The sequence below is a fragment of the Diceros bicornis genome, chromosome 15 (genome assembly GCF_020826845.1).
Source record: "Diceros bicornis minor isolate mBicDic1 chromosome 15, mDicBic1.mat.cur, whole genome shotgun sequence".
Classification (NCBI taxonomy): Eukaryota; Metazoa; Chordata; class Mammalia; order Perissodactyla; family Rhinocerotidae; genus Diceros; species Diceros bicornis.
In genome coordinates, this window is record NC_080754.1 from 3,355,596 (window position 1) to 3,361,174 (window position 5,579).

Sequence of the window (5,579 nt, forward strand, 5' to 3'; positions counted from 1 at the left end):
TGCTCAAAATACAATAGATCTCCTTTAATTTGGGGTGAAGAACAAAGGCCCTGACCTGGCCTCCAGACCCGTGTGATCCCACCAGGCTGGCCTCCCGGGCCCCACCTGGCTCCTCCCGCTTCTCTCGTGGCATGCCAGCCCCATTCACCATGTGGAGCTGCTCCAGTGACCTAGCTCTCTGATAACCTAGGTCCTCCAGTGAAGGAGGCCCTGTGGATGGCAGGTGTCCACAGGCATCACCTCGTTAGAAATGAAGACCCTCAGGCCCCACCCAGACCTCTGAGACAGAATCTGCATTTTAACAAGGCCTCCAGGAGATTCACAGGCAATAAAGTTTGGGAAGCTCTGATCTGGGCCTCCTCCCACTATGGTCCTTGCCTCTGTTTTTCCTTTGCTCCTCCCTGACCTTTGCCTAGTAAGATTTCTCAGTAGATTTCAGCTAAAAGTGGGGAGTGAGGTCCAGGTCTGAATGTGAGCTGCAGTTTGCATGAGGAGGACAATTTTCTTGGGGTTGGCTCCTGAAGGAAATCTAGAACTCTGGCCTCATTAAAATCATGTATGATTAGCTCAGACAAGACCACACTAATCAAAGTACTCGGAACATCAAAATTTATAGATACACTCGAGTTTATATAAACATGTCAGAAGTGTCCTCTGTGGTGGAAAACAGTAGCATAAAGTGCAATTTCAAGTGTTAAAACTAGGACTGTCAACAATGACTTGATGTTCATGATTTCAGAGTCTGTAATGCCCTGTGGGTCGACCTGGAGTTCTCATACATGTCCAAGACCACAGTGTCCAGAGGAACAGCTTAGCTCTGTCCTAAAGGGAATCTTTGGGTGCTGTCAGGGGAATTTTAGCTCTTCACTCCTTCTTCTTCTGGGAAAAGCACACAGCTTTAAAGTTGATTGACTGATATTCAAAGCAAATTAATATAAACCACATTTTCCTGAGCGTGGAAAATGGAAGCCTCCAAAATGAATCAGTGTGCAAAAAGCTGCTTCCTATGTTATTGTCATTCCTGTGCTATGGTATATTTTTCTATTTTCCAAAGCCTAACTATGAAAAAGTCTCCCCAATTTCTGAACAGGTGTTGGTAAGAGAGAATGTTTTCCACAACATTGATTAATTTTTTATAGAAAGTTAAAAATACTGGTACATGGATAATAATTTTGATTTGTTTTGCATGATGCCAAAATAGTCAGTTGAAAATGGAAAATAAATAGTGATAATCTGTATTATTTTATTACTGTAAGGAAAACCTAGACACGCAAAGTAGCTCTAAGACTGAACTGTACTCTTTAATGATATTTGTTTATCTGGTTAGCATAATTGTAATGACCCCATTAGACAAGTTTTGTAAATTAGAATGTAAAACAACTTGAAAGTGGGTTTAAGTGTTCAGGTCACAATGTTTCCCATAGAAAAAATCTCTCTGAGGATTCTGTTCAAAATATTTATTACATTTAATTAACAACATTCTCTGATTAAACTTTTAAGTTAAATCATTTAAATATTAAACTCCCTACTTTTCACCCAAACTTCATAATAAATTAATTAATATATGTATAATCTATAACATCATATAAATAAATATATTATACATATAGAGAAGAGAAAAAATCCTGAAATGGCCTTCCTCTTTTCCTTCCAGCTTTATCACATAATAAGTACCCACACACTTATTGAATTTGTAAATTTTTGATTATTTACTGTTTGGGGTTACATGGAAGCAAGCCCATTCCAAGTAAATATAGATTTAACAACTATAATTATCGGCATTGTTTATTTATAGCACCTGAATGAGGTTTCAGTCTTCGGCTCAATTTTATTCTGCTAATAAAACTGGTGGAGAAGAAAGTGTTGTAAAGTAAAACCAGAAGGATTTCTAGAGAAAGACAGTTCTAATGACAGTCATAACAAAGATATACCAACTCTTAATTATGGAAAGAACTTGCAGGCGTTGCTAGTATATTTATGGACAGTACAAAGTTTCTAAGGTAAAATTTAATGTGAAAATCTTTTTCACACACAAATTCTGTAGGAAAATAAACTTGGAATTTTGACTAAAAGAAAAAGAAAAGATTCGCAATGTTGACAGCTTTTAGTGAAAACCACAGTTAAGACATACACCGACCACAGCCTCTGAGCCTCCACTCCCTTCCTCTCAGCCTTTCAGTGACTTCCTCTCTCCCTCTTCCTTGTCTTTCCTACACTGACCTTCTTTGAGTCTATTTTCTACATTTTTCTCTTCCTGCCTCTTGTTTTCTTTTCACCCACCAAATTTCCCATTCCACTTCTTTCCCCTCTATCTTCTCAATACCTTCCTCTCTCTTTTGAATACTTTCATGAGATTGTTCTACAGTGCAGTGGACAGGCAGTCCATGTCTCGGAGAACTCCGTTCATTCTCCTACGGCACTGCCCCTTGTTTCCCACTCACTTCTCGTTATTCTCTTACCTCAACTCTATCACAAAATGTAAACTGCTGTTACTAAACACACTAAAATCACTTAATTTCCACACTCAATGATCTCTGTCCACTCCTTATCCTACCAAGGCACTTATTTCACTTTTGGCACAGTATTCACTTTCTCCTTGAAGTTTTCCTCTCTTTATGTGCACAACACTCAGGTATCCAGTTCCTCCTGCTTTTCTAATCACTCTGCTCATATCCTTTTCTGTCTCTCCCTTGTCTCCTTCTGTGTGAGCCAGAGTTCTGGGTTGCAAGAGGAAATGAATTCATTGAATGGAAATTGGCTCTAACATAGAAATGCTAGGGAAGTTGGAGAAAGAAATGGGCAGAAGCACAAAGAAATAGGGCAGCCAGTCCACAGCTAAATCGTGTACCAACTCTACCTCAATGGGAGCTGCTGCCATTGCTGCTGCACTTGGAATGCCATGGCTCACACGGACAATACCATTGTTGTGGGTGCAGAATGCATTTTCTGGGGTCTTGATGTTGCTCACTTGATTGTCTTTGCAACCTAAATTCTCTTTGTCCATATTTGACCCCTTAGCTCCCTCTCCCCATATTCCAAATCCAGAGTAGGTGGGTTTGAGTGGATATTCGTAGATAAAGTCCCCTACTCTATGTGCAAGGGGGATGGGAAAGTCAGCTTCCTGAACTTTTGGCTTCTAGCATGGATGACAGCTTTCGTCTGCCACCAAGACTCATGTGGTAATAAGAGGATCAGATGTTATCCATTTCATAAACATGTAGATCCATTTTGTAATCTCTTTAATATAATTTTTCAAGTTTCTATCCATGCCCTCCTTCTTTTTACCATATGCTCACTCTCCAATGGATAGGAATCCATAACTATCCTTGCAGCCACCCAAATTACCCCAAGTCAATATTTCTATGAAACTCTTCTGGACTCATATTGCTAAGAACATCTCACCTGGTTGTTCAGAGGATGTTCTCTCCATGAACTGGCCACTGCACCTGAGTTCTCAATCTCAATTTTTGATGACCAGCTACCCAGTCCCAAGTGACTCTCGTCTCTTTCACTGACCACTCCTTCACACTTAATATGTCACCAAGTCCTTGAGACTCTACTTTCGGATTTATTTTATTCTTATTCATTATTCTATCTCTTCGTCATGCTCATCACCACCCATGTGATATCACACATGGAATACAACCTGCACATGCATTTTAATCAACTGCAGAACATTTTAAAAATGCACATTATTAGACCCCATTCTTAACCTACTGAATCAATTTCTGAAGTAATACCTCAGAATATATATTTTGCACAAAAGCTCCCCCAAACAATTCTGATGTGTAATCTAGTTTGGGAATCCTTGGATAATAATAACAGCTTCCGAAAATGTATTCCTGACACCAGGTTATCCTCTCTGAAGCCTCTGTATTACAACCAAATATTTAATTTAAAAAATATCTGATGGTGCCATTAATTATCTTAAGGGTTTTCAGTGCTTGCCTATTCCTTGAAAATAGAGTTCAAGATTTTTCACATGGCTCTCAATTTATTTTATAATCCACGCTCTTCCAATATCCTTACTTTTGATGCTGCATCCACATCCTACACACAGAATTTCCCTACGAGCTTCAATACTTGCCCCATAAATATGCTCATGTTCAGAAATGTCTTTCTTCTCTTCGAAATCTGTTCATTCCTGCACATATTTTGGTCTGAAATAATTGCATTTTTCCAATACAACAATTCCTCCAAATAGTTTCTGTGTATTATAGTAAAAATAAACAAAATTAAGGGCATTCAGGCTAGCGTATGGTTTTATTTCAATTATCCTCAACAAATTTTCTTTTATAAATCCTTGATAAATTTTCTTTTTACATTGACTGCACTTCATTTCAGGAGCCATCTATTAAGGATATGGAAACTAAAACTGCAACACTGCAGACAGAGTTTGTTCTCACAGGACTTATCAACTAGAGAGGCAAATTCCCTCTGTTCTGTGTTCTTGGTTGTATATTTCATCATCATCATGGGAAACCTTGTTCTGATTGCTCTCACATGGAATGATGCTCACCTTCACATCCCCATGTACTTGTTCCTTGGGAGTTTGGCCTTTGCCAATATTTGGATATCATCCACAGTGACCCCCAAGATGCTGGTCAACTTCCCAGCTAAGAGTAAGATATCTGTCTCTGAATGCATGACACAATTGTTTTCCTTTGCATTCAGTGCAACCACGAAATGTTTTCTCTTGGCAAGTATGGTGTATGGTCACTATGTAGCCAAATACAACCCTTTAGTTTATCCAGTGATTATGATCATTAGACTATACATGCAGCTGTTAGTCTCATCATCTGTAGGTCGCCTTCTTCATGCCTTAATTCATATAGGTTTTTGATTCAGATTAACTTTCTGCAATTCTAACATAATACATCACTTTTACTGTGACATTATACCATTGTTTAAGATTTTCTGTACCGACTCTTCTATTAATGTTCTGTTGGTTTTCATTTTCTCTGGGTCAACACAGGTGTTCACCATTCTAACTGTTCTTGTCTCTTATGCACTTGTTCTCTTTACAATCTTGAAAAGGAAGTAGGTACAAGGTATCAGGAAAGCCTTCAGGAGCCCATCTCTTATCTGTTTCTTTATACCTTGGCCCTCTTCTCTTCATGTATGTGTGCCCTGGATCTGCACAAGGAGATGACCAAGATATGATGGACTCTCTATTTTACACTGTCATCATTCTTTTGTTAAATCAAATTACCTACAGCCTGAGAAATAAGAAAGTCACAGATTCACAGGCAAAAATGTTACAGAGAAATGTTTAGATCTCAAAATAATATCTGTTCTCTTTTTATTAAAAGTCACATAATTGTGCAGATTAGACATTGCTATCTGTTGCTTAGTGTTCAAATGTTTTTGCAATTATAATTGTCCTATTATTTTAATGACTTAAGGAAGTAATATCTAATAAACTTCTCAAAATATTTGTATATTTTATTCCAAAACACACAAGGGGGCCTGGCCCCATGGCTGAGTGGTTAAAGTTCCTCATGCTGTGCTTTGGTAGCCCATGTTCCCTGGTTCAGATCTTGGGCGTGGACCTACTCCACTCACCAGCCATGCTGTGG

General features: G+C 38.6%; 1 pseudogene; it reads left to right on the forward strand.

Annotated features, from left to right (window-relative positions):
- The first annotated feature begins 4,362 nt into the window (after nucleotides 1-4,362).
- On the forward strand, nucleotides 4,363-5,276 carry LOC131414501 (olfactory receptor 5H2-like; annotated as a pseudogene).
- The last annotated feature ends 303 nt before the right edge of the window (nucleotides 5,277-5,579 follow it).